The sequence below is a fragment of the Puntigrus tetrazona genome, chromosome 6, assembly GCF_018831695.1.
Source record: "Puntigrus tetrazona isolate hp1 chromosome 6, ASM1883169v1, whole genome shotgun sequence".
Taxonomy (NCBI): domain Eukaryota; kingdom Metazoa; phylum Chordata; class Actinopteri; order Cypriniformes; family Cyprinidae; genus Puntigrus; species Puntigrus tetrazona.
The window spans coordinates 20,202,298-20,228,636 of record NC_056704.1 but is presented as its reverse complement, the minus strand read 5'-3'; the positions used below and the strand labels follow the sequence as shown (position 1 = coordinate 20,228,636).

The 26,339-nt window shown below is 35.9% G+C and overlaps 1 long non-coding RNA gene and 1 pseudogene across 2 annotated transcripts; both read right to left on the bottom strand.

Moving 5' to 3' along the window:
• Positions 1-1,638: 1,638 nt before the first annotated feature.
• On the bottom strand, positions 1,639-7,531 carry LOC122346368. 2 transcript variants are annotated; one of them, XR_006251124.1, is made up of 4 exons: positions 7,515-7,531; positions 5,243-5,254; positions 1,754-1,890; positions 1,639-1,671 (listed from the first exon to the last, which is right to left on the bottom strand). It is a non-coding gene; the product is annotated as an uncharacterized LOC122346368 (long non-coding RNA). The 2 variants fall into 2 exon arrangements; XR_006251125.1 differs by lacking the exon at positions 5,243-5,254.
• Position 7,532: 1 nt separating this feature from the next.
• The window catches only part of LOC122346367, a 45,914-nt pseudogene continuing 27,107 nt past the window's right edge, over positions 7,533-26,339 (bottom strand).

Below are 26,339 nucleotides of genomic sequence, written 5' to 3'. Positions count from 1 at the left end.
AAGATTCAAGAGGAAAGTGATAAAAATCAAAAAGAACTCTTGAACTGGCGTATTTATTATTACAACAACTAATTATGATACTACATAATTGCTTTTAAAGTCCTGTATATTTTCAGGAAAGCTAATCAAACCACATTAACATTTCAGTATGCAGTATATAACTTGTAACAATAAAACACAGTCCTGGCACATTGAGTTCAGAAAGAACATCTAACCAGAAGCAATGTCTGGCTTTCTTAAATCTAATACACTGGCTATAAATGTATTTGTACCCAGCAGATGGGACCCTGTTGTGATACTCTTGGGGCACTTTGTTTCCAACCCATTTTTTTATTTACAGCTATGGGTGTTACAATGCTCCATAGGCATCATATTGCATTAAAATATATTTAATACACACTCAGTTGCAGCACAATAATAAATATACTTTCCAACAAGTCAGTGGGAAGAAAGCCTAAACTAAACATGCTGTACAAGTGCAAACAGGCTTGAATTCAATGAATTTAAAGATGATCCAACTTATTTTCTTACAGGATCTTGGTCTTATTGTGAGAGGAAATATATCATGCAACATCGTACTGACTTTACCCCAAAACATAAGAAAAGATATTTATAGTTTTGTTTGTTTTTTAGCTGGAGTTTATGCATCTTTCTCCTATTCTGAGAAGTGCTTACTGTTTCACTTAAAAATACTCAAATAAATCATTAATGAACATTTTTGATCAGCGCAGTGAATCTGTCTGTAATATTGCTGTGAAATAAACAAGCTTTTTGGGTCTGATGAAATAAATGTATTAATGCTTTTACATTTAATTTCACATTTGTTTATTGGATGAAAAGTAAGTAGAATAATGCAACTTTACTGTACCCAGTAAAAAAAAAACTTTTGTAGTCAGAGCTTTTGGAACAAGAATGAAACAAAAGCTAAGCTGTTTAACCTTTTTCAGTCTGTGTGATTTACATTTGCAGCTACTGTACAGTGTAGATTAAGATACTGTTGATATGAAGATATATCTTGACAAGCCCTCTTACCTTGTTCTTTCAGGGGGCCAACTGTGTTTTACATTTCCTCTTTTTTTTTTTAGACTCCTTTTTCCCTCCTGACTTTGACCCAGCCCCTGTAACTCAGACCCCTCTGACTATCAGGAACATGTAATGAATGAGCAACACAATGAGATTTGGAAAGTGAAATAACAAAAAAGGAGAATGGAAAGTGTAGTGGCTGAAAGAATACTCTGAGGTTTTGGAAAGTGGAAAGAAATGAAAAAAATGATTGAGAACAAAGACACAACAAAATTTGGCAAAATTATAAAGAACATTCACAGGGGAAAAAATATAATGGCAGCTAAATCAAAAATGCAAAAATATGCTGATGACTTGCGAAAAGCACTTGGTTTCTCACCCTGGTTCTTGCTTCCATGATCCATGTATTTCCCAACATCTAAAATCCAATGTAATGCGGTGCATCCATATGCAAGCCTGTACCTGTTACCATGAACATGGGAGGCACAAAAGCGAAGCTGTAGTGCAGCAGCGTTGGGTCGATCATGTGCCCGGCATCTGCCCTCTCAGAAGGTCGCCAAGATAATAACACAGATGTCTGTGGCATCCTCTCACTCCGTTCAGCGCAATATTCATCAGAACAAACACCTGACCTGGGCTAAACCATCCCTACAATTCCAACAAATGGGTAGACAGTTTGGAAATGTTGCATATAGTTGCTTTGTGTTGAAATCAGGAAAAAAACACTTACCAAACACGCAAAGTTGTCATTTAGCCTGTGGTCCAACGTGAGCCTCTGCACCATCTCAAACAACGAGGCATGATCAAAGCTACATGGGTTAGCTGAGATAAACTCATCCATGCCGTGCTTCTGTGCCCTGTCAGCATCTATTCCAGCCATTCATGGGAGGAAGGAGAGGGGTGGGTTCAAGGAAGAGGAAATTAGCAAACAGCAAGGAGAATGATTTGTTCTCCTCCCACCACAAAACTAAACACCTAGAATGAGTATTCTATGGCAAATCAAGGACATTGAGCTTTCACATTGTCAACTTGCAGCAAAAAGTCAAGCAGAGTTCAATCGGACCTAGCAAATGTGGAACTGAGTGATGACCCTCAGCTCACATTCAGTCTGGGCGTGCATGCATGAGCTGATCTGGGTGTGGTCTCTTCCTGTTCTCTCAATCAAAAGCTTTTCAACACAAAAAGCCACCGATGGCTTTGAGAAGTGGCGCAATTCAAATGATGAATTTTCATGTATTTTCTTTCTTTACAATAGATTCTGCCATTCGCAATTGGTTAATGTCACTCATTTCAGAGAGAAGATGGATTGTGTGCTCAAAAAATGCCATAAAAGAAATCAGGGCAATAAGTTAGCCATTTTTGATTTAATTAACAAACATGGAATTTTCTACTGCAATTTAATAGTGCATCTGCAACGACTAAGGCTCTAAAAGTATACTCAAAAGTTATCTTTAAGAGAATACTGAAAGACCCATGAAATGGCTTGGCAGTTTTCTTTTTTCATTCCAAAGATTTGATTACAATAAAATAAAATATGTGGATTACAGCATATGTTTGGTCTGTTTTCTGTGAAAAGAACTAAACAAGTGATTTTTTCATTTCCTAGCATATAAAGTATCACTTAAAAGTTTGGGGGTAAGTTAATATTTTTTGAAATGTGAAACTACATATAAATAAAAACAGCAATATTGTGAAAATTGTAACAATTTAAAATAACCATTTACAAATGTCATTTATTACTGTCATGGCATCCTCCAGTCTTTAGTGTAATATGATCTTTTAGAAAACATTCTCATATTCTGATTTTTTCTTAAATTTTTTTCAGTGTTTCCTTGATGAATAGAAGGTTAAAAACAACAGAATTAATTTAAAATAGGTATCTTCTGTAATATCAAAATGTTGTTACTATTTTTTATTAAAAAAAACTACATACCCCAAACTTTTGAACAGTGGGGTAAATGCCAACAGAAATGACATAAAAGCTACAAAACAATTTCATGGGCTTTTTAATATGCTCAGTGTTATGCTAAATGGAATCAAAATCAGCTTAATAGTCTATGCAATTTTCTAAAGTCCTATGCGTATATTTATTGGAGAAAACAGTATGAGAAAAGTTATTTATAAAAAACTGGCCCCTTGATGAATTACTTTATTAGCAACAGAATGATAGAATCTAAATCTGTTCAGTGATGAGCGTGCTCTAATGAGAGAAAATGTGAAGAAAGAATGTGCATCGTGTTACACAATGATTAGGGTGTGTGTCTAGATAACAACAATGATCTCACACCTTTTTTGTGAAGACATATGGCTAAAAATAAAGTGCTTAATCTAGTGCAGGACAAATAAATACTATCCGGATCTGCCTAATTAGTTATCTTTATGTTATCCTTCGGCTGAGTAAAGCATTGCTACGATTAGAACAACGTAGACTAAACTAAAAGAGAAGACAAAAAAGAAAGAATAGAGGCACAGGAAAAGACACGGGATTGTAGGAATGAAGAAGTCACTGAGGAAATGAGCTAGATAGAGGATAGACACGGACAAATGAATGAGTTGAGAAAAGATAAACATCAGAAGGAATGGCAAAGAAGCCCTATAACTAAGCAACTCAGGATGATAGAGAAATGAGGAAAGGAAGTGTAAAAGTACATAACAGACTGTATGAGTTATGTAAACCATGAAACTGTAGGGAAGAAATAATAAAAAGACGTCCTAATTACAGGGTAAACCTATGGGATTTAAGGATTTATTAGCCTTATTCATTTGCATTTTTACATTTCATAATTATACATTAATTAAAATAATGTACTTCTACATTCCACACAGTTTTGAATCGGCTTATGCACAAACCGTTGTGCTGCATTCAAATAAGGCTAGGACCTATGGGGATGCTAATAAGCTAGGAACCATCATCATTATTATTATTTTACTACTATAAATGATAAAATTATTTTTAATGATTATATATGATATTTTGTTGAAAATGGATGTTTTTACATGCAGGAACACAGTGAGACACTCCACTGTGCTTTCCAATGTCATGCAAGAAAAGGAAAGAGGAAGAAAAAATTGCAGTAACATTTTCCGCTTGCCTATCCATTAGCATTCCAGTATTTTCTCTTAGCATTTGCAAGTTGACAATACTGGAGAATTTTCAGTGTGTTCATAAGGGTTGCTGAGCACACTGACAAGCAAGCCACTTCAGTGGCGTGCCAACAGGCTAGCATTACGGTTCTAGTGCAGATACACGGCTTTAGCAGGAAGCCAACAGAGGCTACAAAGTAATTAATTCATTCTCTGTAAAGAATGGAGGATAATCAAAAGAGGAAGAAAATGAACTTGTCTTTCCATCAGCATCTGAATGGATAACATGACATCAAAATGCTCACCTACTCAAGCAGTATAAGGGCAAACACACAGGTGCAAATAATGAGCTATATCTTTGCTAAGTTCTACATTGGGTTTAGGGACTACTTCAAAGAGGCCCATTTCCACGGACGAAAGATAATTAGGAGTATTTCTCGGTGAGGAGGGATGGCAGTGCCTGCTCCTACACATTGGCATTCAGAATACTCCACTTACATATTTGCCAACTCTTATGAAGCTCAAGTTGAAAAATAAAGAATCAGTTGAAAGGCAAATGAACCCTCAAGAGTAAAGTCAAGCAGTCGAAAATGCACAATGCTTACACTGCAGCAGTTACTGTAGACAGAACTGATTGTCAAAATGCTAAATTTAGGCGTAGTTACTTATCATGAATGCAAAAACAAAACTGTCAGTTAAGGTGGACAATAAACTCTAAAAATCTCAGAATCCCTTATTTAAATGCCACCAAATAGTCGATAACCAATAGAGGCAGAGACAAACCCTCTTCCACTTTACTCTGAGGGGTCTTGTGATGCCAATGATGTTTATGTAGAGAAGGCAATTATGCAAATAAATCATAAACCATATTAACTTAGCTAAATGATAAGTACAAAACGCACTATTTTACATGCAACCTAAACTGGCAAGAATAATGAAAGTTTGTAGTTTTAACCATCATCAAAAAGTTCAAGCAGCAAAGTAAAATCATCTACTTTGGTCTAAGGCATGAGGAGTGAGATTTGAAAGGAGGAGTAAAAGAACGAGAGAAAAAGGATAAAGAGAGCACGTTGCATTGGTCAGATAATGGTTTTAGGATTATCTGACTGGTGCTAGCTAACAGGTTAGCACTTACCCTTGAGTCCAGCTAGAAGACAGCAGGGGTAAGAAGGGACAAACCAGAATAACATAAAGACTAGCAACAAGGCTGAAGGAAAAAGCAGACACGAAAACCTGACTCCACTACAGCTGCAGGACTAAAGAAGGGTACAAGCAAAGCATGAACAAAGAAAAAACACAACGTAAAATACAACGACCTGTGTTCAACGTGATAGTGCAGTTCGAACTGGTGGGTGGTCAGATTGAGTAGTGAAAGAAAGAAAGAAAGAAAGAAAGACTATATTTTAGTGTATTACGTTGTGCTCTGCTGCAGCTGATTTTGACAGGATTCTCACAGGTGCACTGTATTGCCAAACACTGATACAATCTAAATCACTGAAACATTTACTAACACTGTACTGGCAAATACACTTACCTTCAGACATATATTTGAATGCTGGTCAAATGTGTATTTGATGCCAGTATCAGCCTCTAAATTGATTCTATGAAGTACTGTATCCAATAAACAAGTGAGCAAAAACTGCTCAGAGAATAAATCCAGTAACCATTTAAAGTTGCAAGCTATAAAAATAATCTGTCAGCCTACCTCAGAATATCACAGCTTTCAAAGTGCAAAAAAATGGTAACACCTTGCAATAAAGTTCTATAAGTTTAAAATAGCTAACACGACATAAAATAGTATAACATATACATACAAATACATTTTAACGGTTGTGTGAATTAACATTAGTATTATGAATAAACATTAATTATTTATATATTCGCATGTATTTATACATTAACAATATCTTACCAATATTAATATCCAAGAAAATAATGTTTCCAAAGTGAACCATATAGTAAAGTGTTACCAAAGCAAAAATACTCAGGGGTTGCACCGCCCTTTAAATATCAACTTAGATCATTGTGTGTAATGATACTTTGTAATGACTCTGAATAATTAATGTATATTTGATATATTAAATGCTGTTATCAGAACCTTCATAGTATTCTAGAATCTGCGAAAACCTTCTGCAGCAAAGAGATGTTTGCTCGTGGGTGTGTGCATTGCATGGTTTATATTCCACTACTCTTTGCCATTCAAGACCACCTGGGGTGTGTTAAGGTGGAGGGTGAAACATTTACACAGTGTAATAATGTTTCAGAAGGGAGAGGGTCTGTCTTATAGTGAGAAAATTGAATGGCATCTGAACTTGTGAGGGAATCATCTGACCACAAGAAACATTCACAAACAGGACAAATAAATCAATGGAAAAACAACACAGAACCTCTACCTTTAGATTTTGTATATGTGGTTAAAACGTGAGATATATTTAATTAAACAGTTTATCAATTCCCTTTGATAGAGACATTTTGTGATATAAGACATTGCTATGGACAGATGCTGAAGTAGATGCACACCAAAAGACAAGGTTCTGAATAGCAGGATCTATTATTATTTGGATACTTTAATGTGATTTGATATTAGTCTGAAGTACTTTTTTTACTTTAACAGGTGTTTAAATTGTTAGTGAGAACGTTTAGGAGAATTCTAATTCAATAAAATGTGCTTTTTAAGTTTTAAAGCAACGGTTCACCCAAAAAATGAAAATTCTGTCGTTATTTATTTATTGATTCTCATGTTATTCCAAACCCCCAGAATTTACTTTGTTCTGTGGAACACAAAAGGACACAATGTGAATACTGCATTTCATTCAAATGAACAATGGGCAGATTTCATGTCCTCTGAAGACATATAAATGCAAAATGTATGTGTTTTACAGAATAAAGTAACTTGTATGATTTTGAAACAACATGAGGGTGAGTAAAAGATAATGTTCATTTTTGGGTTAACTATACCTTTACAGACAGAAGCTGGGATTGGCTGACCGCTTAGAATTTTTAAGCTATTTTAAATTAGCTGAAAAGCCTTAAACATTAATCAGGAGTCAGTAACAAAAACATGGACATTAAAATAAACATATTTTACCACTCGATCTTACCTTTTCCTGCTACTTGTGCAGTATGCTGAGAGTGCAAGGTAACGTTACTATGACATATTAAGTTACTAATTCAACCTGAAAACAACCTAAATTATTTTATTCATTATTAGTCTGTGCTATATACTATACTTTGAACCGAAATTACGCACTGTCACAGGGAAAACTGCTACTTTATGTGAGTGGTTGTGGGGCCTATATTATATTAACGACCCTTACTATATATTAATTTACTCGCCATCTCAGCTTCAATCAATTTTTGCCCTGACTGACATTGTGTTGAAATGCTTTACTGGTATGTTTACTTACAGAACTGAGAGATGGGGCATCCATCTGTGCCGCAGCTCCGCCCTTAGAATTCAGTTTCTGGACCTGGGTGGGTGGGACGGGTTTGTGTGATTGGCCAGTAGCTCGATACATGGCCTGCACCCATAGGATGCGGTCTTGTTCATCATCACTGGCAAAGATCACAGTGTCACCCTCCTTCACTGCATTGAAGAAAGCCCGGCCTCCATCCAGACCTGTACACACAGAAATAAAACAAGTTACCTTTGCTGGATACACCTAAATGCATTTTTGCTGCATTACAGAGAAAAAAACAAAGATGTAGTTTATTACATGAACTATGGACATGTTTCATTAATGTCTGACAACAAAAAAGTAAGAATAGTTTTATGAAAGTCTGGAGTAATCTTTGACCATGGGAGTATTACCTGGCTGTGGGTCAGTGTAGTCCACAGTATAGCCATCTAACTGCAGCAGTTCCTGTGGTTCTGACTTCTTCTCTCGATAGCTGCAAACCGCAAAGGTATACTGACTCACCTGTAGGAGAAAGAGAAACAAAAATTGTATTAAAATTATTAATATGCCATATGTAGCCCATTAGATTCTCTGGGTTAAATATGTGTCATATGAACTACTTAAAGTGAACTGATGACCTTTGTTGCATTCTTTATATTTCTCATTCACTCATTTTAAATATATTAAAGGATATACCTGGACCAAGACAAAGAAGCGCTTCTTCCAGCGTTTCCAAACATTTTTGCCAACAGCCCATAAATACCTAAGGAAAGGAAAATAAAAAGAAAAATCACAATATTTTACATAATCATAGTCTCATATATCACCGTTCAAATAATTGGGTTTATTACGTTTTTTTTATTTTTCAGCAAGGATGAATTCCAATTTTCAAAAGTGGCAGTAAAGGACAAAAGTTCTTTTGAACATTCAATTAATAAAATAATCATGAAAATATACATTCACAACAGCAATACTGTTTAGCAATACTGCCATAATTGTTTAATTTAATACTGACAATAATAAGAAATGCACCATACAGCATTGTGATCGATTTCTGAAAGATTGTGTAAATTATGATAAAGACTGCAATTATGCCTGCTGAAAATCCAGCTTTTTCACCACAGGAATAAATCACATTTTAAAATATATTAAAATAGAAATTTTAAATTGGAATAACATTTAAGTATTTATTTTACAATATTTTATTATATATTTTTTCAAATAAATGCAACCTTGGTAAGCATAAGAGACATAAGAGAAATGCATTTTTTAAAGATCTTTCTCAGCCCAAATGGTAGAGAACAATAAAGTACATCGTTTTTCATTGTCATGAAATAAAAGATTTTATGTCTGGATACTGTTTTGAAATACAATCTCCAAATGAACCGAAGACCCACAAAATCCCTTACCCACAAGCCTTCATGTTCTGAGGTTTGTCCATGCGCACGGCAAGTTTGATCTTCAGATCTTGATCAGGGCAGGCCTTGGTCACAGTCATCTTGTGGAGCTCTGCCTGCTTTGGGCTATTTGGAGTTGGGTGAAGAACCACCTAATCATTCAACATGAGGGAATCATGATTATAAGTCCATCTGATCAGAAAACAAAGCTATCACCATCACAGCACATCCTCAATTTATGTGATTATTTACTCATTCAAATGTTGTTTCAAACCCGTATGACCTTCTTTCAGGACACAACTTCCATTTTTGGCGAGCTATCTCTTTAACATGTAATCCTATAGCCCTAGAAACTCTAAGACATTTTCACACATGAAGCATTCAGTAAAAGGATAAACAGGTTGTGTGGGTGTGGGAAAATATCCCTGAGTCTGGGTGTGAGCTGATAATGACATATTACTTTGCCAGTCAGCGGTTTCAGAAATTCTACACATTCAATTAATTTTGGCTCATGTGGCTGTGTACTGAGAGTTAGACTGTACAGCTCTTCTTTTGGCATCTTATCAGAGAAGAGCCAGTTTCTCTCGTATTCTCTTCTGTGCTTTTTATTCTCTCTTTTCTCTCTCTGATAATCTATTTCTTAGCTAGATTTAAATGTTTAGAGATGCCTGTCTACTTTTACCTTAATCGAGACACTTTTTTTAAACCCTGTGGCAATTCAGAATCTGTCAAGGTCAAAAAAGCATGTTAACAATGTCAGAATTAGAGATCCTTGAGTGTAGAATGTTTTTCATATTCCAATTCATGGTTACTAACAAGATGGAGAAATGCAATTTGGAATAAAGAATGTACATGTAAAAAGAAGGTTTAGGTTTAGGTTTTAATAATAATATATACAACAACACAGATTACTGTTTAAAGTTTATGGTCATATTTTTAAAAGAAGTCTCTAGTGATCACTAGGGACATCAATTATAATCTTATAGATTTCATCTTAAAAATGTCTGTATGCTCAAAAGCTAGATTTTTACGTATGCCCAAACATTTTTAGATTTACTTTAAAACCATGTGCACACCAGAACCTGCACAGAAATCCCTTTATAATCCCAGTCAGGTAAAAACCGTGTGTATGTTTACACCCCGACTCTCTCAGAAATGTAGTTTACAACGCCTGGTTTTACTATGCATAACCCCTTTTGCATATCATTTCCATGCATATTCATATCCACGTGACACTATGTTTAACATCGTCAAAAAGATACAAGACATCAAGGAAATAGGAGATATGGAGTCTAAATGCTATTTGTACCATAAATTCCTTTTTTATTGCTAAAAATCATCCAATATCCTTGTTATGTATCAGAATAAATATATCAAGATAAAATAAAATAAAACAAAAACTGTTGAAATAGTTAACATAAATAGTTAATCTCATTCTTTCAAAGGCCAAATAATATTTCAGTTGTTTTAAGCAATTTTCAGTTTTTTTTAACAGAAACAGATAGGCTTATATTTTTTTTGCAGAATAAAATTTTTTGGCTGCATCACTTTTTAAGTATTTATAAAAGAAAATGTGTAAATTTTCTTCAAGTTGTAGCCTATCCTTTATATAGCAGTATTTTTTATAATGTTTTAGAGATTCCTTCACACAACATCAACGCCTCTGTGCTTTTATCATTAGACTTATTCAATCCAGATAATGGACTGTTCGACGACTGAATCCATAAGCGCCCTCCAAAATATTGAAGTGAGCATCACTGATCATTGCTGTCGCTAAAAAATATTTTCTCATGAGCTAACCCACCGCAAATGTCTAAATTCATATAATTTTGGTGTAACTTCTGCGTAATGACTTCATGTAAATTCTGTGCTTATCTTCTTGAGATTTGAATATTTCATTTTAATGTTTACTGTATATTGACATGAAAACAGAGTTTAAAATCACAGTTTTACTTCATTCATTCATATTACTCCAGGAAAAAAGTTTAAGAAAAGAGTATGTGTGCAGGTGCACAAGTTTGTTTGATAAATCCCACTTTTTGCACAGGAAGTGGGGTGCGTCTCTTTCAGGGTTGGTTTTGTGAATATGCAATGATTATAAATGAGGCCCCAGGGCTGTATTTATTTGATTAAAGATTAATTTTCAGTAGCTATTAACCCAGTCTTCAGTGTCACATGATTTACGAGAAATCATTCTAAAATGCTGCTGAAACATGATTATGCACTTAATATTAATGCAACTTAATATTTTGGTGGAAACCATGATAAAATATTTTACTATAAATAGAATGTTTAAAAGAACATGCTTCATTTAAAATAAATGTATATAATATCACAATTTAATGCATACATGCTAAATGTGAATAATATTTATTAAGAAATTCTTACTAACCCCAACCTTTTGAATTGTATTATATGTCTCCTCATATTTTTATTATAAATTTTTTGGATCATGGTAGAAGACACCAGTTCCCATGCAATAAAATTTACTCAATATATTATATAACAATTCAATTAAAATTTGATATGACTTATATTGTATCAAATTATCTAAAATAATATTGACATTTGTGATTCTTTATGGTAAAATTATATTATACGATGCCTGTGTTGAGTACCTATCGTAGCCTAATTAATAAAGAAACGAAAATTAACGAACTGTAAAAGTTAACAAAAAAAAAAATACAAGAAATCAGAATCTAGATTGGGGTGATCAATTCAATTAAAATTCTAACTTGTTAAAAGGAAGTCAGTTTTGTTCTTTGGGAATATAACCTCTAAAAGAAAAACAAATATTCACTGTGAAAACAGAACAGGGATTTGATCTGCTTCTTGTTTCTTTACAGGGATTTTCAGTGCTGGAGATTTTCTTTTTTTAGCCTCAGGCATCAATCAGCAGGAGAATGAGGCAAAAGGAGAATTATAAAGTAAGACATCACTTCTACAACACCATAACAACCTCAAATATTCTTCAAACTCCAAAAAACCAAACAGAACGACTGATGTCCAAAGCCACAAGAAAGAAAAAAGGATTGAGAGTTACCCGGCCCAGCTCCTTGTCCTCCAGGGCCAAGACCCTGTGCTCTCTGTGAAGAGCTTCACTTTGACCGCTGGCAGAGGGTGTGTGGTGGTGAAGTCTCCTTGAGTTCCCCAACTGAGAACACACATACACACAAACTCCATTAATGTGCTTGTTTTAAGGTTTCTGTTTACATTCTACACTCACTTTCTTAATTTTCAACCACAAACAGCACAACCACTGAGGTGTTACTTCAAGGAGCTCTTGTTGCCTGCCGAACAACCCCCTTTTTAAATGCATAGGCATGCTAACATATGGCTTTCTCCAGGTATCATAGATCTCCTTGACACTTGGCCACTCTTCATTACTTTATCACCGCGTAACCGCTGCGCACAGGGACATCTCGCCACCCTTGTTTTCATTGTATTACTTTGATCAGCGAGGAAAACAATCTCCACAGTCCTATTCGGCTACACGGCAGGGCTGATGAAATTGTTCGCTAACAAATCATTTGATAAGGTCATAAAAATCTCATACTGAATGTCAAGTGCACGAGAGACAGACCAGCGGGTGAAGTGTATCGTCTGATGTTTTTGTACATAAACGCTTTGAGCAGAGGATATTCTCTGGTGATTACTGGTACTAGATTGTCTGACACAACGGACAAGTCTGACATTTGGAAAATAAATAAATAAGTAACCTAAAGAAGATTTCGGAAGTGCACATTCACAGTCCACCATTATATACTCTTTCTGCACCCTTGAATTTCTGCAGTCCAGCGTTGTGTAGCGGACCTGAGGAAAAGTGCAAACACTTAAACAAAAGGATTTTCACTTCACTAACTGAATTACTTTTTATCAGCTGTTTGGACTCTTATTCTGAAAGCAATATTTTTCCAAAATTTGTTCTGATGAGTAAGATAAATTATACATACTGGATAGAGTTTTAACATTAGTAAACATGAAGCATATTAACTAACTTTTTATTTATTCCACATCCAATTCACTAAAGAAAAATGAGCTTTCTTTATTTTTTAGCTTAATTTATACAATTTTCGCAGATTTCCCCAATTTACAGTCAAATTTGTGCTACTCTTTAGCATGGCAATAAAGCAAAAGAAACCTCAGCATAAACCTCATCTGCTAGTGTCAATTATTATTTTTAAGCTCTGTGTACTTTCCATCCTTTTTTTTCCTGTGGAAGCACTGCATCCTTTAATTTCTTAAAGTAAACACTGCTGTTACAGTCCCACTATGCTTTCCTCCTCTTTATAGCCACTAATCTATATGTATGTTGCGTAAAGCCTCCATAAACGGAGAAATGTAATAACAGTGTATTTCTTCATTTCTTTGTGCTTAAACTTGTGTACAGGCGAACAAACTCTAGTGAGCCTCAGCAAGAGTGAGAAAAGACTATAACTCACAGCCGTGCTTTAAACAATCAGTATTGATAATATAAATAATAAATGCACAAAATCTCAGCACAGTATGATGCAACAATATAGAAACGTACACCTAGGAGATCACAGATACACTCTCTCCTGCACACTCACACAGGGTGAGGGGTAGAGTTGGCCTAGTAAAACCGGAACACGTGACATGATCTGCTGCCGTGGAAACAGGCTGCACGTTTCAGCGGCAGCAGTCAAATGAGACAGTAAGAAAAAGGGGGAGAGCGAAAAAGAGGTGGAATGGAAAAGAGGGCAAAAAGAGAAAGCTAGCGCAAACGGGAAAAAATCTGCTATGTGTGTGGTGGGAAGTGTGATTTATCACTTGGAGAAGTGACAAATGCAGATTGAGCGACGGGTGAAAAGAGCCGTCAATTTGTTTGATGAACACCAGGGGGCGATAAACATAACGGCTAGGCAGTTGAGAACGGATCGGGTCTATTAGCAAAAACTCTTATTTGCAACAAGCGTGGGATTAATATGTGGTCATTTGCACGTGAAAATGTGAGCTTGAGGAAATTTGCCGGCCAAATGTTTGCAACTATATTTTTCCAAGGGCCTACAATAGATATTAATTACTTTATAACGCAAAGGGAGGAATTCAGGAGTAATGGATTGCACCCTCTGATGATTTCCACAGCCTTGCTGTTACAAAAGATGGGCTTAAAGAACTATGGAAATGACTGTACTAATGATGCAAATAAATTCAAAAATCTATGCTGATGCAATTTTTAACATTCTGCAGACACATGAATGAGGCGCAATCATCATTTACTGCAAAAAGAAAAGAGCCATTGCACTGACTACATTTAAAGTCGTTGGAATGCTATTCTGAATTCTGTTTCTGGTGGGCAGGTGGTTAGTAGAGAAGCTTTTGCACTTATAAATTGCAAGTAACAGCAAACGTCTTATGTTAATGAAAGAAAGATCTCTGGTTGAGCGCATGTATGGTTTCTAGGGGTTAGCATTCTAACGGTGCTAACGGCGAGTGTCAGCGAGGTTGCTGACACTGCACCAGGCCATGCATGGCTGAACCGTGTGTGTATGTGTGAAGGAGCCTTTGGGACGGTGCAAGATATGTTTATTCTTGAGCAGCTGACTTGAATACGCTTTTCTAAGTACATCTGAATGTCAAATTGCCTTTTCTCGTCGATTCTGCTGTCGCTTTCGCTATCTCGTCCTCCTCTTAAATCTCTCTCCTTCAGCATGTCTGTTTGATGTGACACATTCTTGTGTGTCCATTAGCGCTGTTATGCTTTGCCAAAATGAGCCAATTCTCTCTGTTTCCAACCGCCAGTGACAGCATGAATACATGAATATAGACTGAGTTCTATGACTCATAATCATAAGGCTTTTATAAGAGCTAAGTGCTTTACAGTTGAAAGAAGAAAAAGAGAGAGCGGGAAGCAAAATTTAAGTCTCAAAAAGAAGAAAAGAATGGAACAGAATCATGGATAGAGAATAAAGAGGAGCAGGGGAGCTTTGATATGGGAAAGGAAGTAGAGCTTGGCGATATACTGAATATTCACGATAAGTACAATTTTGCCGGTGACGTAAAAAGTAACAATACTGTGAATTTATGATGTGTTCATTGCAACGACACTGTTATTAAATTGAACTGAATCAACATTAAACTGATCAGTAAAGCTGCTTTTTCACTGAACTTCATTACAAAGAATACACTTTGCACAACCGACTGGAGCTGAAAAATAACACTATCGTCTTGCTATAGCTGCTTTATAGCACAATTTGGATTTGCATAACTAAATCTGTTATTTTCCAGTGAAATATTGTAATGATTTTTTGAAACAATTGTTATTGTACAAAGCATTATAAAAATCTTTTATTTATAGCGTCTTATAGATTAGAACTTGAGTAACAAAAAATGGTTGGCAAAAGGTATTTTTCAAATAATAAAAAAGAAAAATAATTTAAAAAGTGTTAAAAAGGTCTAATTTATAAAACTGAAATAATATTGCAATAGGTATTTATTAATGTTCTATCCATTACCATTTATAGGCACTGGTGCAAAATCAATAACCCTTTATTGTGATCACATATAGTAAAAAATCAATGTAGGAAACATGTTCAAGATTTACACTGTCAAAAAACACTGAGATTTGATTTATTTCTTTATATTTTTGGGTTGGGGTTATATAGATTTTTTTGCTATACCGCCCAGTCCTAGAATGAAACCATAGACAGGAGAAAGGTATAAAACGGGGAAGAAAATGTCCTTGAAGACTATGCTTCATTGTAGGTTTTCCTCATTTGTGGGGCAAAAGGTGACCTTGTATATGAAGCAGATGCTACATAGTGTGTATGTGCAGACTCTCTCTCTCTCTCTCTCTCTCTCTCTCACACACACACACACACACACACCTTAAGGTATGTGTGTGTGAAGATAGAATCTAAATGCTAATTCTCACGTGACGTCATTATTCTTCAGGAGCGCTGGAGGCTCTCAGTCTCTCTCTCTCCTTCCCTTCTCCCCCTCCGCTGGGATACGCACTCCTAATCAGTTTCTCCACAGCTGATTACTTTTCTGAGGGGACATGGAGGCTGTGTCTCATATTCTCTGATTCTTTCTCGCTCTCTCTTGCTCTACCGTGCTCCCTCTCGCTCTTTAGCTCGTTATAAATTGGCATCTGATCCAATGATGGAACGTAGGGCCCAAAAATAGCACCGTGTCATGTGCTCATCCCTTGAGTAACTGCCTCTGGCCAAATAAGAGAGTTCTAGTTGGAGGACACAGCACCTGAAACTGCACTGCCGGTAGAAAAATGCCCCATTTTATGAATGTAATGCTGAGAATGGGGAAGATTGTATATTGTATCGCCGTAACATGTCTAATTTTAGGGAAAGTCTACCAGTCCATAGGAAATCAGAGCTTGTAACTAAAATGTGGCTTATTATTAGCAATAAAATTATTGATTTTATTGACTGATAATATATATTTTAAGTAAAAATTTGGTAAAAGAAGCATTTGTTAAGATTATTATTTGTATACAAATTTATACACAACATATTTTAAAGTATTCTAGTGTTGTCAACAGATTAATAGTAATTTAACAAAAAAATTTCTTTACATAATATATGTAATGTGTATATTTATTATGTATATATAAATACAAATGCACGCATTTATATGTTTAAAAGAAATATGTTTACATATTAAATATATTTATATATGATAGAAAATGGAACAATATAACTACAAAAATATATACATGTAAATATTTTCAAAATATATACTGTAGCTATGTGTGTGTCTTTATATATACATAATAAATATACATAGTACACACACATATTATGTAAACAAAAATTAATTCATATTAATATACACTACTATTCAAAAGTTTGGAACAACTAAAATTTGTTTTTTGAAAGAAACTAAAACTTTTGTTCTGTAAGGGTTTAAGTAATTAATCAAAAGTGAGAGTTAAGACATCACAAAATATAAAAATTTTGAATAAATGCAGTTTTTTTACTTCTGGCTGCTGAAACAATGGTTTAAAATATATTACAATAGAATGAATTTGTATAATTAAATTTGATTTGTAAAAACTTCAATCAGTATTGCTGTTTTTACTATATTTTTAAATACGTAAATGCAGCCTTGGTGAGCATATGGGGCAAAAATCTCACCAAACCTTTGAATGGACATTCATTTTGATAAAGAGAAAAAGAAAGTGGCCTACGTGGGTTTGGAGGCCTCAGCCTGGTCCGTCTGTAGCTTCTCTCCACCTTCCACCTCCATTGTGCAGTACACAATGCGGTTGGAAGCCAGCGACTTCAACCCTGAACTTCCATAATCACCACCTACACAAAAGAAACATTTGCTTGCATTTTATATTCAGGTTTTGTGATGCTCACATAAACAATTACACATTCCTTGGATGCTGTTTTAAAAGCTCTTATTTCATTAGCAGCCAATCAGGATCCACTCAACTTCTTGACCACATTATCAACATTTATTAGTATTCAACTTTCTTGTTCTTGACACTCATTGAATAAGCGCTGTTTACGTCTGGAGCAAAAATCAATCCACACACCCAGAGCACCTATAAAATCCGGCAGCTCGTAGCTGCCTAAAACAAAATAGACTCCAAAGACAGAAGTCAAGCTATCAAATCCATAAAACACTGCTCTGTCAGCCTCTGTGACTACTAAAGCCATGCCACGTTATAATCAACTGCCCTGAAAACGAGTGAGCTCAAGATAGTATAATTATAGCAAAACCTGAGACTTGAGAGAAGAGATTTCTCAGAGGCATTGATATTCTCAGGAATCATTTATCAAAAATGCAGTATAACATTTTTTTAATATGCTGCAGCTCTTTCTGTCTGCAGTCTATCTATAATTTATGCGATAGCAAGGGCTGGAAACTAAGTAAAGATTAAAATCTCATAGACGCATGTGTTAAACTAACACTGCAGCTGCTAATGTTGCTAAATTTATCATTACTCCTCATTTAAATTCTCTATCAAAACTGAGGACTGTCTATTAATTCGAAATGATGAGAGGCAAACCCTTAGACTCCCAAAAGATATTTACAAGTGTGGTAGTAAGCGTTATTTGAAATTGCTGCACTTTTTTCAACTATGCAACACGCTACAGACGATTTTTACAAAGTTATGTTCAAATCAGCACATTTTATCAGTTCAACAATCAGTTCAGATTTTAGAAGAGTTTGTCTGATCATCAAAACAGATTGGGAAAAACTAAGGATTACATCACTTGCTCACGAGTGGATCATCTGCAAATGGGTGCCTAAACAGTGTCTAAACAGTTGATAAAAAAACACATCACATTAATCCACATGACTCTAGTCCATCAGTTAACATCTTATGATATGAATAGCTGTGTGTTTGTAAAAAAAAATAAAAATAATTGATGGACTGGGTGTGAATTAATTGTATATTATTATATTGTTTTTATCAGATGTATGGACTCTCATTCTAATGACACCCATTCACTGCAGAAGATTTGTTGGTGAGCAAGTGATGTAATGTTAAATTTCTCAAAATCTGTTCTGATTACAAAAACAAACAAAAAAACGCATAACAACTACATCTTAAATGGCCTGAGGGTGAGTACATTTTCTGAAAGTGTAGCGTTTTTAGTGAACTACTCCCAACACTGACATCTCAGCATCTGACATTATGTCTCAAGTTTGGTTATTTTTTTTAACACTTAATAATGAATTGTGTGCAAAACATCAAGAATGTCACAGTAAGACAGAGATGTCACAAACCTTCACCAAAGAAAGTCAAATGTATGGAATACTTTAGCAGGGCCACAACTAAAAATCACCCTCTCTCCCCTGGGCCCAAAGAAAAGTCATACTATGTGAACCCTGGCCTTGAGCACAAAACTAAACTACTGCCTGAAGGCTAGAACAGTCCTTACCTCAAGTGTGAAAGACAGCACAACATCAGACTTGGACAGCTGGTTTTCATCTTCCTGTCCCATATCAATGATGGAGGTGTTATGCCCCCTCTTTAGCTTCTGCAGTTTGAACTCTCCTCCCTTTGAAACCGGCATGCTCTCCAGGTTAGCCATCAGCTGGTTCACTGAGCTCTTCAGCTCCTCGATATACATAGCCTCCATCTCCTTCGACACAAACTTGGGGAATTTGCCGGCCTGTGTTTTTTTAAGAAATGGCAAATGAGAAAATTCTAATATTTTTCATTATTCCATTTAACAATTTGAAAATATCACTGATTGTTAAAAATCAGCTTTTTTTGTCAGCTTGTATGGAAGACGGCTTAACTGAACATAATGCAAAATGTCAAGTTGACCCAAAAGGTTTTCATTATGGAACAAGTCCTACTTGGCAAAATTCTAGTTGGTTTTAAATTATAAAATGAATGTGGGTGCATAAACTGAATTGGCTGAGTTGCAATGGAATTGATGCCAGTTCTGCTTACTGCATGTCCGGAGCATCTCCGTCCACGTGTAAGTGATCAAATGATGAGACTTACCCGGGCAATCTGATCAGCCATCTGCAGACGCCCATCCAGTTCTCTCCTGATCTGAGCTGCTTGCTCGTCCAGATTATCCAACTGCAACCAGACACACACACACACACAAAGTAATATTGGTCACCATCAGCCCACACTAATACCAACCTATACATCTTCAGAAGGCAGCTAATCAAGTCTGACCCCTGTTACAGCTTTCCTGCACCACATATGTGACATAATTGGGGTCACCGTAGGTCAGATTGAAAAGATAAATGTCCACACACATCCTGAAAGCAGAAATACAACTGTTCCTTATTACTTTAAGTGATTAAAACTCAAAGAAGTCATTTTTATTCATTAAATAAATCTGACATAATCAAACATGAACGTTGCATCTGATTAGAACGTTAACTTTATAAACAATAACAATAAATAAAGCCTTGGCAAAAAAATAGATTAATATGGTGTGTGACAATTATTTAAACTGAAACTCAAAAAAAAAGTAAACCTAAATACTAATGACAAATACTAATTTACTAAAACGAAAGCCAACAAAAAACCCTTAACATTTATAATTTGTGATTTTTTTCAATAATTCAACTCTTAAAAATAAAATAATAGCAAATAAAACCAAAACAAAACTGAAACAAAATCAAACAAAAAATATTGCTCTGACAACTAATTGAACAAAGTATAAGATTAAGTAAAAAAAACTTTCGTGATTAAACGAAAAGGTCATTTAATATCTGTCATAAAAACAACTTTTCAACTTTACAACTGATGTATGCTAAAATCAATACCTTTATATATTCCTTGCCCTCAAATCCCACAGAATTCTGTGACCCACACACAGCATCAATAAAAAAATCTAATATATTCCATCTGTAACCAATTTTTGCACTCCTCAAATATACAGCTCCTCATACATAAATACATAGCTATAAATCCTGTTCTAAAGCATAAACTATATCACACCCACAAGGACTCCGGGGAAGATGGAAAACCCCTACGGAGAGGAAAAATCTGATGTGCTGGAATAGGAAATAATCTCTTCACCCCCGATAACTCTGCTGCACGTGTGTGGGCGTGCGAGCGTGTCACTGTCTGTTTGTGTGTTATGACATCTGAAGCCTCCCCATCCAAAACCATCACTTCCTGTCTATGTCACTCTCCCACTCCTGTCCACACAGAATCCACGGGCGACAGCACCAAGGCAACCCTTGCCATGGCGACAGTCAGTCTGGAGTGGGAAACCCTGTCACAAGGGGCAGAGTTGAGTCCTCGTCCCCAGAGCCCTGTCTATCTTCTGCCCTGCTCTCCAGAGGCTGTGTTCTAATTAAGCATGGCTCAGCAAATACATGAACCCTCTGTGTGCGCAATTGTGCTAGTGCGGCCCTTGGAATAGAAGAAGTGCATATTTGGAGCAGAATTCTCCACCGCATTGTGTTCGACTAAAAGCTTTTGTTTAAATTATTGATCATCAAAACCCCTTTGGTCTTCAAAAGTCTGCATATAGGTTTCTCTGAAGCTAAAAATGCCAGAGTGAACTCTGATTGCACATTGGAAGGACTACAATGACCTAATGACCTGTTTTATGATGGCATTGTTCTCCAGGCCTGGCTCGGGGAAGAGCATCATTTTTTTGGAAACAGGCAACCTCTGCTCTCGGTTTATGCAAAATGAGCATCTCTCCGTGGTTTCGGAGCATTTCGTGCACGTAGCTAACAAATAATCCATTGTAAATAATTTAAGGGAGACATCTGTAAACACGACTGAAATGCTGGTCAGGAATCGCCTGGTAGATCCAAGTACAAACAAGGTGGTAAAGCTCAATTTCATCATTTATTCTGCACGCTTCTGTTCTGTTCGGAGGTAAACGGCTCTTTCATCAGAAGCCTAGTCTTAATAATAGATGGCAAACACAACATGGAGGTTGGGTGTCTGTGCAGAGTTCATCGTTAGTTTATTTACCTCAGTTCTTCATTTAGCAGCTGTAACTGGTAATGTTATAGGCATGTGTTTAACTTTAACTCATAGGGTGTGTGACATTTCACATCAAAGCGTATTAAAGCAACAACCCATGGGAAGTCATGCATTATATTGATTTTACACTAATAAAAGGGTGTTGTTAAAGCAGTCATCCTTGGCCTTGCTAAAAACACTGTAATGCACAGCTTCGAGTACATTATTACTTTGATACAAAAAGAAATATAAAATACAGCGATGTTTAATAAGTTCATATACATGGGGTTATGGGAATATACGTGGCGAAATATTTAATAGTAATTAATCACACATAAAATTAAAGTAGGAAACTATACAAAATAAACTAAATTCAAATATATTTTCCTTAATAGTTAAACAATTATATATTACTACCTTTCACTCAAGGATTATATGGATTGTTTATGGAAAGAATGTTTAACGGGACGTTTAGCAGAATTAAAATTCAAGGAGGTAAATACTTTGTGAAGGCACTGTAATTAAAGTCCTCTTTCCTTCTTGTTATTCTCTGTTGCAAGCTGTAAACTGAAAATTCCTGGCCTGGTATAATCACCAGCTCCAGACATCTTCAGCATTCGACTGCTTTTTGTTTAGTCTGGACCCTTTAATTTAAAAGACACTATAAATCCCTGCTGGCTTGATGTACAGCAGCCAGCGTAACAGGCACAGGGTTCGAGCGATAATGTTCGCCGGTGCCGTGATCTGATGGAGTTAGACGGCATCTCAGCAGAGGAGCTCCCGACAGCTGTTGCCCCGATTGTGAGTGAAACTCAGAGACTCACAGCATCAATAATGCATTCACACATTTAGATTTGCTGATGGCAGACTGTGTTCTCAACCTTGCTCGTTTCTTCCTCCTCTCTCTTTCTCGCCGATTTCTGCTGTCACCACACTCCTTCACAGCATCTCTCTCAACCACCTCTCCACCTGTCTTGATTCTCTCTCTTCCCTTCAAGGCTCCTCTGCTGCATGCGGGAGAGTGACATCTGTGACATTGTGTGAAGTAATAGGGCAGACAGCACAAGATTGAGTCATGTGACTAAACCCTACAGCGTGACCTTCGGCTGTCCACTGATATATTCGAAAGTCTGAACATCTTGGCTACTGTATTATTGATCTACTGGCCAATCTAGCAGATAGGAAGTGACAGAGGTTTGTGTGTGTGTGTGTGTGTGTGTGTGTGTGTGTGCGCGCGTGCATGGGTGGGGTAAGATTAGAAAACATGTTGCAATGGTCAGCAAAAGCAGAGTATTAAGACACACACCAAAGAAGAAGAAAAAGGAAGGATTTGTAAGGCCATTTTACACAGTACACTGTTACAAAGGGTTTTCGGTTCATTTTCAATGGGACAGAGGCGGCAGAACGGAGGCGGCAATGAATGCAACACTGGTTGCCATGCTTGTGCTCAAAAATCCTGATTCATTGTGCATGTGGAAAGATTAAAAAAGAAGACATTTAAAGGTTATATATATATTTTCCATTGCTTTTCCATTGCTTATTCACTATATACATTTTTTGTTGTCAAACATTGCTTTTGCTGATTTTCCTGAGTTATATAAACCTTAAAAAATGATTAGTATCTGGTCTTTTTCCCAATCAAATTTATTTAGGCTGATTTTTGTTTGTGCTTAGCCTTTTATGGAAAAAATAACATATTTTATGACAAATAATTAAATCAATCAGCTGCTTTACAAGCACGATGCAAGTCTAAAAATAATGGTGCATTATTATTTTATACAGAGCCTTGCACAGGATATGTAGGAAAAAAACTGATTAAATTGAGCAAGCAAGTGTTTTCCCTCGATTTATAAATTATCTAAATAATAAATGAATTAGTAAATCGTGCACACAATTTACCAAATCGAGAGAACAAAAATAAATCGTGTGCATGGTTTATTTTTATCCTGCAAATCACTGTCATTTTATAATTCTGAACATAAATATTAAGATAATCATTAGCTCACTTCGTATAAATGATAATGCATTTGAATCCATTCAAATATATGCTTCTTTTAAAAAGTAAATTACAAATTTGTACAAATTATTCAACTAAATTTTTACATTTATACAAAAATGTATAGAATGCTTGAATATACTGAAAACAATTTAGATGCAAAGCACTGGAATATAATATTCACCCCATTCATAAATGCACCATGCTTTTGTTGAGCATGCAGTAGTGGGTATTATTTTATGTCCAACATTATATATTCGGAAAGCTAAAAAATATATCTAAAAAAAAAAAAAAACACTTTACTGCCTACCATGCACGGTATAAAATGCCCTTAAGACAAAAAAGAAGTAGGAAGTGAAAGACAGAAAAGTAAAGAGACAGGCAGACAGAAATATATCTTAAATGACTGATGGTTTCCTTTTACTAGTTAAGAGTCAAATATGCCAGAGTTCATCATGTACTATGAAATAATGAAAGGACAGAACAGCAGAACTGTTCTTTTAAAAAGGGCAGAGGCAGCCAGATTCTTTTGAAGGGCTGTTAAGAAAAAGACAACCAATTATGCACATTATTATATAGAACAAATGCATTGTTTCAGCACACGATAGCATAAAAATGTGAATGATCATTTGCAGTATGTGTGTGTGCCGTAACCTCCTGCTGGTTCATTCTGAGCTGTTGATTAGTGGAGCACATAATCAGCTCCTGTCACCGGCAGCAATGAACCAACCTTCTCTCTCTTTCTCTATTTCTTTGTTACTGTTACCGACATACATTAAGAAACAGCTTTTGCTGTTGGGTCAGCTGGACTGATATGGGTTGTATCAACTTTTCCAATTACTCCTGAGGAGATGAACGGGAGCTTTAAATGCAAAGCAATGGAGCTGACAAATTAAAAGAGCCTTTAAAGAGAGAGACTGAGAGGAAGAAATAGAGAGATAGAGGTTGTCTGACAAAGCAGAATATCACTGCCAGTTTTCATATGCACACAACAATTACTGTATGTAGGCTTGGCAAAGACAACATACTGCTATTGTAGAAACTTATGTTAGGGTTTTTAAATGTGCTGCCAGTGTTTCATCATCTCGCATTGGCTCATTTACTGTAAATCAAGCTGTTCTGTTTTATTCACAATAAGAGTATTATTGCAATAGACGTTTAATCTTTGTATTTATTAATAATCATAATAATCCTATGGCAATGGCAATGTTATCGATGGAAAAATGGAAAGACATTTTGTTCTCTTCAATTCAGGATTACTAAGGTTTCAGTTAGTTTTAAGGTTATAAAGCATGCAATTCACGCTATTAAAAATTACTCCTAATTTTCTGCTTATAAACCCTAAGCTAATTTTTAAGTTTAGGTATTGGGTAGATTAGGGATGTAAAATATGGTCATGCAGAAAATGGGTATGGCTTTATAAGTACTAATAAACAGTCAATATGTTATAAATAGGCATTCTAATAAGCAACTAGTTAATAGTAAGAACAGGTTACCACTAGAACATTAATGTGAACAATTTTTTCTCAAATTGTCTAACACTAATAGGATGGTTCAGACTCCACAATGAGTCCCCTCCAAAATTAGGATTTTTTTCATAACAAAAAATACATATTGTTTTTTTCAATATCATGCAGGCCTTACTACCTGGAGTATCAATCTATTTAGACTGAAAATACCCTCAAACAATTCTTTACATACATTTTTACCTGTCAGAGAAGCTAGCATTCAAAGCTACACATCCTCTAACAACAAAGAACAGACAACAATGAGAGAGAAGAAACAGGAAAGGCTGAATGAATCTATTCAGTAATTCAATGAGGAGGCTCTTGAGAGCACCAGAGGTGTGCATCACAGAGAGAATCTATTTGTGACTGGAGGGAGATGAGCGTGAATGGACAAGTTTATGAGCTAGCACTAACTACAGCGCAGAGAACATTCCCTGTTTTCTATTATCTTGAAGAGATTTAACTTGACTTGAAGCAATAACATTGAAAAGTAATCCGAAAATATACTTCATGCCTGAATCCCATCACGTTACCCCTGAAATGCAGTTGTATGTTATCTGTATGACTATTAGAAATGCTGCATTAGAGGAAGATGTGTTGACTTTGCTTTCAGTCGCTATGGCACCGGCAAACACTAAATACGCCGCCTCCGTTGCTTTGTTTGCAAACAATATTTGCCGAAACACTCTCCCGCCACAACTGCCCGCCACGGTTCATTAACCATTACATGGTGAAATAATCAGAAAGCAATCCTACACTCATACTCATCCATCCTTATTTGACAGGTTTCCTGTAAAAGGTTTCTGTTTATTAATGCACAAATGGCTGATAATAACCCACACTTTGAGATGGTTCAGTACCTCTACATTCAAATGGCCTGGAATATTGGCTGCGAAATAAGCAGTGAATACATACAGTGTCCCAAATAGCATCAGGTCTAGTGCAATCTGTTTGCAGATGTCACTTTATTGTTAACGTAATAATACTTAGGCGTTTTAAAAGTACTCTTTAGGTTTGCTGTTTGTATGGCTTCAGCTCTAAAAAATGTAAAAACAGAGCCAGAGGAAAGGCTGGCCGTGAAGGTAACGCAATGAATCGTTTGTTTTTATTTGTGATGATGGGTATGTGTATGTGCAGGGCAGTCAACAGCACAGTTGCTCCAGCTGAATCCACAGAGCGCCAGACAATTTTTGCCAATTATGTGTGATTGTGCTTTCATTAAATACACTGCAGGTGGTGTATGAAGCATCTTTTGGCAGCCAAGAGAAAACGCCTCCTACACATGGCCTTGCGACCCACACAACAGAGTCCTTCCTGAAGATAAAGGGAAAGAGCAAGAGAGAGGTTTTTCGTTACTCTGCAAAAACGAAATATGCTTGGTTTGATGTGGAGCGGCCCGATCGATTCTTGTTTACTGTGTAAATAAACTCACGGTAAACACGTTTTTGATCCCGACTTGAAATCTGACCAATTTCTTGCCATGAGATCAGCTGAAAGTACAAGTTGTAACATTTCTGAAATCATCAAACATGA